Raw genomic sequence first — 14,404 nt, forward strand, 5'->3', positions numbered from 1 at the left:
TCATTTTTACTCATTGATGCATGGTTATAAAGTGTGCATTATATATTCATTAGACTAAGGAATTATCAAATGGTATTTGCATATATTTTGTTCTATTTTCACTCTCATAATAGCACTTATTGACACACAAAAATTGCAATTTTCATGAAGTGTCGTTTTTCTTTCTTTTCTCTTTTCACTTTTATATTGTAATATGGAAAGAAGCAACTATCAAATCCAAATCTCATGGATTAAAGTTTTCATTAATAGATTATAGTTTTCCTTAATTATTGAATATATAATATATATATATGTGTATGTATGTATATAGATATATATATAGTGTGTGTGTGTATGTGTTAGTATCCCATTCACAGACATGTGTGTGGTAGCTTATTTCTAGGCTTTCAGTTGTGATCATTAGTCATTATATATACATTGAATATCAACACTAAAGACTTGTTTGCTGTCTTTTTGTAATAGGTTTTGAAATAACAACTTTATTATTTGAAAGTTTATTTTATTCAGGATTACTTGTAATTTCATGTGTTATATGGCATTGATAAAGTTTGGTATGTTGAAACATCTTGGCACTCAGTTTACATCACAAATGACAATTTCAGATGTTCTTAATGTTCTCCTGGATTAAGTACACCAGTACTTAGGAAAATGTTTTATCTATATTATTAATAGGCATTACAATATAAATTTATTTTCTTGTGAATACTTAGGTGAAATCGTATATTTCCTACAATTTCTTTTTAATGAGTTTGATATATTGTCAGTCATTCTTTCTTAAATGGTCGGCAACATTCACCACTGAAACTATTTAGGGCTGAGCGTTACTTTTTAATGAAGATATTAATTAACTGTTCAATACATTTACTTGTTTGAATTTATCCAAAACTTTTATTCAATTGCATAGTATTTTACTTCCAGGAAAAATTTCTGCACTGTCAAAATATTTAATGTATTGGTTAATTTTATACACTATTATTTACAAGCACTTATATTCAAATGATGTGAATCATAATGCCTGTTTTCATATTTATTGACAATAACTTAGATGTGCCCTTTTTTCTTCAAAATTCCAGCTAGAGACCTTTCTTTTAATAGCCACTACTGGGGCTATAACCAGAAGTTTTGCATATGTACATAATTGCTCTATCTGGATACATCCCTAGACTTCCTCCCTGTTTTATTTGTACTGTTTTTTAGAGAGCCCATTTTTTTGTTTCATTGATTTTTCTTAATTTTTTACTTATTATGTATCTCTAATCTCTAAGATTTATTTTTTATTTCCTTCTCTAGTATTCTTTTTTTAATAAATTCTAATGTGCATACCCAGTGTATGTACTCATAGCATAATTTTAGGTAGAGGTTTTCAGTAACAAATCTCTATATTAATTTATTAGTTTATCTATAACCTATAAATTTTGATATATATGCTTCAATTTCATTCAACTTAAATATCATTCAATTTTCTTTTTAAATTTTTCTTTAATATTTTTTATTGATTCAGATGTTTGATTTATACATATTTATGCATTTCCTATTGTTTTTTCTTATCGATTTCTCGTACTTATGGATTGATTTTGTTAAGTATATACTGTATATCTGATGCATGACTCAGTCTTTATATACTTATTAAGTTTTGTTTGTCGCCTTAAGGCCTTAAGGTGTGTTTTATACCTTAAAAGATTTCATATGATTTTGAGCAGGTGCACATCATGAAATTTATTTTGCTTGATACTTCTCTGTGAGCTATAATTGGTTTATAGTATTTTTTCAAGTGATTAATTTCCCTATCGATCATCTACTGTTCTACCCATTATTAAACTAAGGTTGTGAAGTTTAATTCTTCAGCTTGAGAAAATTGCTTTATGTATTATAGGGGGCGTCTTCTTAATTACATATAATTACAATTATCATCCCATCTTGATAGTCACAGTATTACAAATACAATATGTCCTTTCTGTCTGAAACTGGAATTTGAATAGTATTGAGTCTCATACTAATAAAGCTACTAATAAAAATCACTAAAATTTTTGCATTATATGCTTGTCTGTAAAGAAACTCTTCAGCTTCATATGATCCCATTGGTTGAGTGATTGTTTAAGAATGTGAGCCACTGGGGTTTTGTTCAGGAAGTCTTTTTCCATTCCTATATCATGGAAAGTACTTCCTAAATTTTCTTCCAATAGTATTCAATTTTCTGGAATTAGGTTGTGGTCTTTGATCCATTTGGATTTGAGTGTAGTGCATGGTGAAATGTGTGGATCAAGTTTTAGTTTACTGCATGTGGCTATCCAGTTTGTCCTGCACAATTTGTTGAAGATACTATCTTTTTTCCAGCCTATATTGTTCAGGCCTTTGTCAAATATCAAGTAGCTGTAGTTGCTTGACCCAAAATCCGGGTCCTCAAGTCTATTCCATTTGTCTATACTCCTGTTTTTATGCCAGTACCATGCTGTTTTTATTACTATGGCTTTGTAGTATAGGTATGGTGATACCACCAGAGGTATTTCTTTTGCTGAGGATATGTTTGGATATAAGAGGCCTTCTGCCTTTCCATATGAAATTTGAGATCATTTTTTGTATCTCTGTGAAGAACATTGTAGGGATTTTAATTGGAATTGTGTTAAATCTATATATTGCCTTTGTTAGGATTGTCATCTTCACAATGTTAATTCTGCCTATCCAGGAGCATGGGAGGTCTTTCCATCTTCTCAAGTCCTCCTCAATTTGTTTTTTTGAGAGTTTTACATTTTCGTTGTATAGATCTTTTACTTCCTTGTTTAATGTTATTCCGAGGTTTTTTATTTTATTTGTTGCTATTGAAAATGGGACTATGTCCTTTATTTCTTTTTCTGTGTCTTTGTCTTTTGCATACAGAAATGCTACCAATTTTTGTGCATTTATTTTGTATCCTGCTACTTTGCTATAGGAGTTAATCACCTTTAAGAGTTTTGGAATGGAGTCTCTCGGGTCTCTTTCATATACAATCATGACATCAGCGAATAGAGCTAACTTAACTTCTTCCTTTCCAAATTGTATCCCTTTTATTTCCTTCTCCTGTTTTATTGCTTGAGCTAGGACTTCCAGAACTATATTGAAAAGCAGAGGTGAGAGAGGACATCCCTGTCTTGTTCCTGATCTTAATGGGAATTCCTCCAGGCTCTCTCCATTAAGTATTATTTGGGCCTTTGGAGCTTGGTATATTGCCTTTATTATGTTAAGTTGTGAACCGGCCATGCCGATTCTCTCCAATGTTTTGATCATGAAGTGATGCAGTATCTTGTCAAAGGCCTTTTCTGCATCTATCGAAATGATCATGTGTTTTTTATGTTTAACCTTGTTTATGTGGTGTATTACATTGACAGATTTTCATATGTTGAACCACCCTTGTGTTCCTGGGATAAATCCCACTTGGTCAAGGTGGATAATGCTTTTGATGTGTTGTTGGATTTGATTTGCGAATATTTTGTTCAGGATCTTTGCATCTAAGTTCATTAGGGAAATAGGCCGGTAGTTTTCTTTTCTTGTGGCATCTCTGCCTGTTTTTGGGATTAGGGTGATACTAGCTTCATAGAAGGAGTTGGGTAGCTTTCCCTGTTCTTCAATTGCGTGACACAGTTTTAGGAAGATTGGTTTGAGTTCTTCCATGAAGGTTTGATAAAATTTGGCTGGGAATCCATCTGGTCCTGGACTCTTCTTTTTTGGGAGGTTTTTTTATTACTTTTTCAATCTCCATGAGTGATTTTGTCAGATGATAATTCTGTTTTTAACTGTTGATTTTAAGTATTAATATATATGTCTTTAAATGTGAATTAAGTGTCTTATATGTAACACATTTTTATCATGGAATTACAATCTTATTCCATTCTTTGTTATTTTTTGACTACAGAGTTAGTTCATTTACATTTAGTATAATTACTTATGTGAGAAAACTGTACCTGTCATTTTGGTATTTTCTCTACATGAAAATTTTAGCTTTTTCATAATTTTTGAAGAATGTATAAGATTGGTTCACCGATGAATATGGCATGATTTCCTGAGATATTCACTAAGAATACAACCCTGAAATCCCAGATAGCCATAACAAGGAAAGGACCAACAGTCAAGTGAAAACATGCAAATCTGTAAGGAGGCCTAATCATACTGAGTTTTTTATTTGAATTTTTCAAAAAGGTCATAATCCTTTACCTTTTTCTTTAACTTAAACAAGTGTTGAAATTTTCTATTTTCTTTTTCATTTTGTCTTATTTTAAGTAGAGAGAGACACAAACAGAGAGAGAGAGAGAGAGAGAGAGAGAGAGAGAGAGAGAGAGAGAGAATGAGCACACCAGGGCTTCCTCTACTGCAAACTAATCCAAACACATGCACAACTTTGTGCATATAGCTTTATGTGGGTGCTAGGGAATCAAACTCAAGTCATGAGGGTTTTCAGGCAAGTGTGTTATTTGCTCAAGCAGCCTTCCAGCTCCTGAAGTTGAAATTATCTTTCACTTACTACAGAAATAACACTAACTGAATCACAGAAATAAAAGGAAGTGAGAGAAAGAGGAATCTCAATATATTTCTGAAAGTTTGCAGAGCCACAGTGTCATTCACATTTAAAAGCTGTGCTAAAGGAAAATTACATCTTCATTTAGAAAAAAAGAATGAGAGAATGATAGAGATGCTCTATATACTACACAAAGTTTTTACAAAAAGATTAATGCATAAATTGTCATGCTTTATTCAAAGAACAGCAGGTCACCACCACACCAAAAAAATGATAATTTTTTTGTTTGTATATTTAGTGTCAGAACATTACAATTCAATGAAGTCCTGGGAATTTGGCTAATATCTTTTTCTCAGGCTACCAAATGGAGAAGATGATAAAAGCTTCTCTTGTATAGAAAAGAGGAAAGGGCTGAAGGAAAGGAAATGAAGAAATAAAGATTGTTTTTAATAGACAAAAGGAGGAATATTTTCAAATTTTAATCCATTTTACCATATAAACATGCAGATAATTAGGTTTTGTTATGATGTTTATATTTATATTTTGAAAGTGCTATTAACTGCTGAGTCATCTTCCCAGACCTTCATACAATATTTTGTTTTCCTTCCCCCTCTTCTTCCTCTTCCTCCCATTTAACCTTCACTCCTATAGTCTTTCTTCCACTTTCATATCACATATATTACTCTATATTTCTGTGTACTCTTATAGATCATATTTTCAGTATATTTTCTTAAATTAAATTAAATAAAAATATATATTTTATTGAATTTCAGATACTTGGTACTTTTAAAAATTCCAAATCTTTGCACATAGGTTACTACTCTTCTTTCTCTTTAGAACAGCAGATGCTTGGACTTCATGAGTGTCACTTTTCTCCTTGTGTCACATAGCTGTGGTGGTTTGATTCAGGTGTCCCCCATAAAGTTTGGTGTTCTAATGCTAGGTTCCCAGCTGATAGAGATTTGGGAATTAATGCCTCCTGGAGGCAGTGTTTGGTTGGGGGCAGGCTTATGGGTGTTATAGCCAATTTCCCCTTACCAACATTTGGCACACTCTCCTGTTCCTGTTGTCCACTTATGTTGGCCAGAGGTTGATGCCCACCCTCTTCTCATAACATCGTTTGCCCCTGCCATCATGGAGCTTCCACTTCAGCCTGTAAGCCAAAATAAACCTCTTTTTCCCACAAGCTGCTCTGATTGGGTGATTTCTACCAGCAATGTGAACCTGACAGCAACAATAGCATAGAAAATCTCAAGTCTTAAAGCTTGTCCCACCTCTTCTGAGTTTACCCTACCTACTCTGTGATCCCAGTAGAGAACATGCAAGTAGTGGTGGGGTGTTTAATGAGACCAGCTGTCAGAGTACATCAGGCACTATGAAGGAGATCTATCCAGTTACATCACACACACTGGAATGCAATGTGTGCTTGGGACATAAGTTAGTTTCCCTGTTTGTTTTTTTGTAGTTCAGGATAAAGCTGCTGAAAATGTCTAGTCCCTGAGAGCTCTCAGGAATTGAAAAATAATTAACTTCTGCAGCATAAGACATAAGAAACCATCATGGAGCCAGGAGCTTGATGCACACTATCTGTGGTGTAAGGGTCACATGACCCTGGTATGTAAAATGAGCAGCAGGTGCCGCTAAATACTGCAATGAAGGAGCCCACTACTGTGTGTGTGGAGGGCTCCTGGGAACTCAGCTGAAGATAAACTTCAATCAGTGCCTTAAAGACTGGGAGGAAAACCTGGACACAGGACTTGGCTAATCCATGGTTTGGCTCTGCTTTCTCATTGACAGTCCTACATTCCAATGTCCCAAAGAAGCAGCATTGGTGATACAGTATAAAGAAGGGAGAGAAAGGCATGTGCATGCCTCACAGGTGCACAGACACAGTTCACTCACTTGAAGCTGAAAATGCTACCTCAAAGCAAAAACAAAAACTCACATAAACAGGATCCTCCTTTCATCTTTAAAATTTGAGTTGGGCATTATTCTAATCTGTGACTCTAAGAGAAACTCCTCCCGACCCATATTGTGCTTGGAGCTCAGAGGTAACCAGTTGGTGGATTTCACACATGTAGGAGACAAACTATGAACAGATATCTCCAGGTGCAGTGAGTACAGTTGATACTACATGAGAATTCAGCTCCCAACCTGGTGGTCTTCTGCACACCACTTAGCAGAGGCTTGCAATTTGGACCACATGCAGGACACAATACACCCAAAGTACATTGCAAACTGCAAATATACCAACACAAGAAATATGCATTCCAAGGTAGCCTTAAAGTGGGAAGGAGGCAGATTGCTGCTCAGAGAGCTCTGGTCCCCGAGCTGCAGTCTAAAAACAGACTTTGCTGAGGGCACACATTTGCTCTCACTCACATGATATTTCACCTTTGTTATTTTATTGTTTAATTATTTTATTTATTTATTTGCAAGCAGAGAGAGAGAGAGAGAGAGAGAGATACAGACAGAGACAGACAGAGAGAAAATGGGTGCACCAGTTCTCTAGCCACTGCAAATGAACTTCAGATGCATGTGCCCCCTTGCACACCTGGCTTATGTGGATACTGGGAAATTGAAACTGGATCCTTTGGCTTTGCAGGCAAGTGCCTAGACTGCTAAGCCATCCCTCCAGCCCCCTCGACTCACCTTTATTTTTGTTTAAGTGGCTGAGTTTATAAGTCCAGCTAGTGTGCAATATGTTCCTAATTTTAACACACATCATCTGCAGTAACATTGTGACAGCTCCAAATTAGGGTGACATGCAATTGTTAGAAAAGACTTATCATATTTGGTCTTTAAATAACATTTCTAAATTGACTAAATATTCCATCATGAGCCATTTTATTCTACCAGGAAAATGCAGGGATTGTTTCTCCTCTCTTAAAAAAAAATCAATACCAAGATAACTGTATTTAAATAATGTTATGATGATGACACTAAAAAACTCACAATAAGACTAAAACCTTCTCTGCTTACTGCTCAGTCCTAAACATGGAATACTCTGGTAAGCAAGTGGTGCTCCTGAGGAGTGTGGGCTGGGGCTGCTAGCCTCCTACCTCTCCTCATCCTTGTTTCCTTCTCTCTCAATTTCATTTGTTGTGAGAGAAGTCAGCCTTAGTATGGAAGACTACCGACAATGAGCAAAAAGCCTAGAAGCTTCTTATGCTTAGCCACAGTGTCTTGCTTCCAAGAGCCTCCAGTTAACTGGCAACTTCTCATCTACATATCCCACCATTAGTTTGCCACACAGACAGGGAGGAAAATGCTAGAAGTAAGTGTCAATCACTAAGACATCACAGGTACTGCAGATAGATCCGTGTGACCTTGATTTGAAAGAGTATGTAACAAAAGCCTGGATGTTTTCCAGAGGAGGAAGGTAGGGTTCTGTCGCTTTAAGCATACACAATACTTAGGTGGCTTGTTTTACTGGAGTGGGAAATTATTCCAGGGACAAAGTCAACATAAAATGAGACAACAGAAAACTGGCAGGGAAGAGCAGGTACATTCAGTTTGGATGTTTCTGGCCATTTTTTTCAGTCTCTCTGCTTCTGGACCACATTGATCAATGCAGTTGAGGCCCTGGCCACCCTACACAGTGAAATAGGGTGAGGTTAACTCATCAGGCAACTATCCTAACACATAAATGGACAGGTATCCTAAAGGAGTGCCACCTGAACCTTGTAGGACAGACAAGAGCAAACAATCCCCTGGGAAGAAAACAAACCACAGAGACAAACACAAAGTTGCTCTTTTATCCAAGTAAATCCACAGGGAATGTCCTGTGACTATGAGATTTCCAGAATAGAAATGGAGTGGTGTGAAATGTCAAAGACCCCATTACTTTGTAAAGAAAGTACACTTCAAAGTATTCTAATTCCATATAACAAAATACTGTCTTCTCTCAGTCACAGCCAGGATGGGAGGGGGTAAAGGAGGTCCTGTGATGATAGTAGGTAGTCCCAGCCCTGCAACTGGAAGAGATCCCAGCTGGTGAGATCTGCCTGCAGGAGGCAGTGACTGCATGTTCTCACAGGAGGCTCACTGACTGCATGTTCTCACAGGAGGCTCAGTCCTTCAGGACCTGGTGTTGTGTCTGTTGTAAACGCTGAGCTGAGCCCACGACAGCATCATAGCAAGCACTCTGTGGAACACATCACCTCTTCTGGAACCAGGGTTGCTACTGTGAATCTGTTCAAGTGTGACTTCTGACTTTAAGGAGTTGTAAGGCTATCTGGGTTCATGTTTTCAGTGTCGAAAGAGGTGAAGTCCAACCACAGGGCCCTTACTCACCTAGAGGATGTGCCCATGCATCAGTGAGAGGCATCCTCCTTTTTGGACCACAAAGTTTATGTCTAAAGTAAGAAAAGGTCTCCCAGCAGCTAGTTCTGAATCCACTTTTCTTTTATAGCTGCTGGTGGTGCATCCATGCTCAGGAAACCACTATGCTCTCACTGTCTTCTGCTTTGATTCTCTTGATCTCTGGCTGCTCTGCCTCACCACTATTCTGACGCTTTGAGAGCAGGGATGCTGACACTGACACATGAGTTGCCCACAAGCAGAGAGGACTTAGCTGCTGCATTGTTAGCCAGGCCATGAACACCTGTGGGAATTGATACCATATAGTCCCGTTTTGTGTTTCAGATTTTACTGGAAGATGGTGTTGACCTAGGTGTGCCTGCTGTTCTATGGTGAGTGTCTGGACAGTGGTGACCTGTGATGTTTGGATGATTCGCCTAGTGGCACCTAGTGTTGCTTGGCTAATTGCTGTAATTGGCTCTATTTTCACCTGAACTTCTTTGTGATCACCATTCTCTTGTGGTTCTGCCTTAGGTGGGGTCAGTACTGCAGCTTGAGCAACCACAGCCTGTTCAGAAACTGTGTATGCATTTGCTGGGGCCAGTAGAGCCACACTAATGACTGACACTGCTGGTATCTTCTTTACGACATGGACTGTTTACACAGTCAGTGGTTGGGAGGTCGAGTTGGTCATTGGGGTTACAACAGTATGGCTGACAGTTTTAATTGCTGGGAGTAGCTACCGCTGGATAGTGGTTAAAATGGGTTTACTAGAGAGAGGTGACCCTGGTGCACTCTGGGAAAATCGTGCAACCTGGATGTCAGCAACTTTGGGCTGTAAGGCACCCGATTTGGGTGCCAGAAACCTTCCTTTGACAGGCTCTCAGGGGTCTGAGTGCTACTGGAGTGAGAAGACAGTACTCCTACATGGTTGGAAGAGGCCAGGGCACAACTAGAATAGGACGGTCCCAAGGGAGTTCTAAAGGATGGCACAGCCCCTAGGCCATCTCTTCCTAAAAACCTGCTCTGCCAGCTTGCTTTCTGGGGCAGAGTCTATTCTCCAGAAGGAGCCTTTGCCTGGTTCTTCCTGGGAAAGCATCACATTGATGAAATAATGGTTCAAAGAGAGAAATTGAATTCTGCCAGTCTTTGTACGCAGTCCTGCAGTATGGGTAATTTTTAGTGATATGCATGTGAATTCCATTCAGGGAGAGCTGTTTATCAGGAGCCATTGTAATTGCTTGAACTATCAACTGTGCATAGGCTTTGAATCATCCTTCCGGCAGTCTGCACCTGAAGCTTACCTTTTATTTTCTGGCTATGAATTGTCAGCCATTAAATTGAGGTCAGATGGAACCAAACTGCCAGTTGTGTGCCGTGAAGACCCTGCTCCACAGAGGATGGATGAGCAAGAGTTTGCAGCACTGATGGTTCTTTTGGAACAGGGGTTAGAGACTGATGAGATGGGACATGTTGTTTGGAATGTTATGTTGATGGTCAGAGGCTAGATGTGTGGCTGCACAGGTTTCACGGATGACTCAGCTGCTTTCTGTTTCTCCCTCTCTCCATTGGACATGGCTATGAGCGTTATCTTGATGTGTGTGCTCTGGAACCTGAACTTACATACATGAACACACATTTCTTGCTGCAGCAAGGCAGGTATAATTCACCATCAGTGCAGGCTCTGGGGCAGCTGCTAAAGCACTTCTTCATTAGGTACTCAAACTTGTGCCCCTCAAGTGCCTCAACCCAGCCACAAGGCAAGGACCTGTCACTCCAGGGCATGCTGCTCTGGCAGAAGGGATGCCCAGCTCTGCTCAGGCCACCTTTACTCCTAAGATCATGGAGCTTCCCCTGAATTTGTAAGCCCAAATAAACAATTCCCCTATAAACTGCTATTGGTTTCATTCCAACAACACTAAGGTAAGTGAAATAGAAAATTGTTCCCAGAAATTGGGGTTCTTGATGCTAGAAGCCTCACTGTGGCTTTTGAACATTTGGAACTGATATTAGGGAGAAATGTGAAAGGATTTTTTTAAAAATTTTTATTAACATTTTTCATGATTATAAAATATATCCCATGGCAATTCCCTCCCTCCCCACCCCCACACTTTCCCGTTTGAAATTCCATTCTCCATCATATTACCTCCCCATTACAATCATTGTAATTACATATATACAATATCAACCTATTAAGTATCCTCCTCCCTTCCTTTCTCCACCCTTTATGTCTCCTTTTCAACTTACTGGCCTCTGCTACTAAGTATTTTCATTCTCACGCAGAAGCCCAGTCATCTGTAGCTAGGATCCACATATGAGAGAGAACATGTGGCGCTTGGCTTTCTGGGCCTGGGTTACCTGACTTAGTATAATACTTTCCAGGTCCATCCATTTTTCTGCAAATTTCATAACTTCATTTTTCCTTACTGCTGAGTAGAACTCCATTGTATAAATGTACCACATCTTCATTATCCACTCATCTGTTGAGGGACATCTAGGCTGGTTCCATTTCCCAGCTATTATAAATTGAGCAGCAATAAACATGGTTGAACATGTACTTCTAAGGAAATGAGATGAGTCCTTTGGATATATGCCTAGGAGCGCTATAGCTGGGTCATATGGTAAATCAATCTCTAGCTGTTTTAGGAACCTCCACACTGTTTTCCACAATGGCTGGACCACATTGCATTCCCACCAGCAGTGAAGAAGGGTTCCTTTTTTTCCACATCCCCGCCAACATTTATGATCATTTGTTTTCATGATGGTGGCCAATCTGACAGGAGTGAGATGGAATCTCAATGTAGTTTTAATCTGCATTTCCCTGATGACTAGTGATGTAGAACATTTTTTTAGATGCTTATATGCCATTCGTATTTCTTCCTTTGAGAACTCTATTTAGCTCCATAGCCCATTTTTTGATTGGCTTGTTTGATTCCTTATTATTTAACTTTTTGAGTTCTTTGTATATCCTAGATATTAATCCTCTATCAGATATATAGCTGGCGAAGATTTTTTCCCATTCTGTAGGTTGCCTCTTTGCTTTTTTCACTGTGTCCTTTGCGGTGCAAAATCTTTGTAATTTCATTAGGTCCCAGTGGTTAATCTGTGGTTTTATTGCCTGAGCAATTGGGGTTGTATTCAGAAACTCTTTGCCAAGACCAATATGTTGAAGGGTTTCCCCTACTTTTTCCTCTAGCAGTTTCAAAGTTTCCGGTCTGATGTTAAGGTCTTTAATCCATTTGGACTTAATTCTTGTGCATGGCGAGAGAGAAGAATCTATTTTCATCCTTCTGCAGATATTTATCCAGTTTTCAAAACACCATTTGCTGAAGAGGCTGTCTCTTCTCCAATGAGAATTTTTGGCATTTTTATCGAATATCAGGTGGCTATAGCTACTTAGGCTTACATCTGGGTCCTCTATTCTGTTCCACTGATCTACATGTCTGTTTTGGTGCCAGTACCATGCTGTTTTTGTTACTATGGCTCTGTAGTATAGGTTAAAATCAGGTATGGTGATACCACCAGCCTCTTTTTTGTTGCTCAGTATTATTTTAGATATTCGAGGTTTTTTGTGATTCCAAATGAATTTTTGGATTGTTTTTTCTATTTCCATGAAGAAAGCCTTTGGAATTTTGATAGGGATTGCATTAAATGTGTAGATTGCTTTAGGTAAGATTGCCATTTTCACAATATTGATTCTTCCAATCCAGGAACAAGGGATGTTTCTCCACTTTCTAGTGTCTTCTGCAATTTCTCGCTTGAGTGTTTTAAAGTTCTCATTGTATAGATTCTTTACTTCCTTGGTTAGGTTTATTCCAAGGTATTTTATTTTTTTTGATGCAATTGTGAATGGGAGTGATTCTCTGATTTCATCCTCTGTGTGTTTGTTGTTAGCATATATGAAGGCTACTGATTTCTGTGTATTTATTTTGTATCCTGCTACATTGCTGTAGGTTTTTATCAGCTCTAACAGCTTGCTAGTAGAGTCTCTAGGGTCCTTTATGTATAGAATCATGTCATCTGCAAATAATGATAACTTGATTTCTTCCTTTCCAATTTGTATCCCTTTTATGTGTGTCTCTTGTCTTATTGCTATGGCTAAGACTTCCAAAACTATATTAAATAAAAGTGGGGACAGTGGACACTTTAAGCTTTTGCCTAAGAGATGTTTTTGGTGCTGAAGGCAGGGTCTGAAGGACTATTCTGGTCAGAGTTGAGAGACCTAATGTGGAAAAAGCTGTGAACTGTTACATATGACTTATCAAAGAACGAAAGGGCTTTGTCCATACTGAGCTAGAGACTGTTTGTTTGAGAGTCTTACTGCATTCTTTCTGTGTGTGAGAACTTGTGCAGGGATGTGTTGCATAGAAACAGACTGGTGTCAGCAGATGGCACAGAAACGCATGAAAGTTTTAGAATGTAGAAAATGCCCTTTCAACTACAATTGTTTGAGATATTATAGCCATTGAAACTGGTCCAGATGTTCTGCATGGGGATAGCAGGAAGAATGCTAACTTTTGAAAGTAGGGGTCTTGAAGCTGACTTCAAAGTCAGCTTTATTCTCCCCATAGATAAATAATTTTGGTATCTCACATGGTGCATTGGGAATTTACCAAATGCAAGAAAGAGGGTTAATTATATTTGTAATGTGATTATTTTTTTTTTTGGACCTGGCCTTTTGGCAAGTAAAGCAGACATGTTGGACTACTTATGTGGAGGCCTGATGGAGATAATAGAATAGATGAAATGTGGTTTGCAGTACAGACCCAAAGATGTTTTGGATATAGCAGAAGTGTGGAATGGCTGCCAAAGAAAGTTGGCATCTTGGGAGTGTTCCCCAGGCTTTTAGCAGCCCAGCTGGAGGGATGAAATTGGAATTCCAGAGACTTTGCACTTGTTAGAAATATCAGACTTGGAGCTATTATGTTTGTTGTTTACACTGCTTGTTTTAGATTTTGTATTAATTCAATATTTTCTTGCTATGCCCAACGACAACTTTCGCATTTCAAGTGTTTACTCTGTGCTATTATATTCTTTTATTTTTATAGCTCATAGTAAAGAAAACTTTGACTAGAGGGATATTTAAGCAGTATTGTTATTGATAAAAACTATGGTGAACGTTTAAAGTTGAACTGAATGCATTGAGTTTCACATCATCATCAGTTAACAGTTTTGGGAGTCCAGGGGTTGAATGTGATGGGCTTAATTAGGTTCCCCTATATATTCAGGTGATCTGAATGTTAGGTTCCCAGCAAGTGTCAGTTTGGGAACTTGAAGTCTTACTGGATGAGGTGTGTTGTTATGGATGGGCTTATGGGTGTTACAACCAGCTTTGCCTCACCAGTGTTGGGCTTGCTCTCATGCTGCAGTATTTCATATGCTTCGGCACAAGTGATGTCCAGCCTCTGCTTATGTCATCCTTTCTCCTGCCATCATGGAGTGACTCCTTAAGTCTGTAACCAACAAAAACAACTTTCTTCCCATGAACTGCTTTTTATTAGGTGTTTTATCACAGCAATATGAAGGCAACTGCAATATGGAGAATGTATTTGGAAATACAAACTAAAGAGCAGAGCATCATAATGCATAAAGAGCTACTTGCATATCTCTTTCAAT

The 14,404-nt window shown here is 38.2% G+C and overlaps 1 pseudogene; it reads right to left on the reverse strand.

The window, feature by feature from the left end:
- Positions 1 to 8,871: 8,871 nt before the first annotated feature.
- Positions 8,872 to 10,427, reverse strand: LOC101598259 (annotated as a pseudogene).
- Between the last annotated feature and the right edge of the window lie 3,977 nt (positions 10,428 to 14,404).

This window comes from Jaculus jaculus, chromosome X (assembly GCF_020740685.1).
Source record: "Jaculus jaculus isolate mJacJac1 chromosome X, mJacJac1.mat.Y.cur, whole genome shotgun sequence".
In the NCBI taxonomy this organism is placed as follows: domain Eukaryota; kingdom Metazoa; phylum Chordata; class Mammalia; order Rodentia; family Dipodidae; genus Jaculus; species Jaculus jaculus.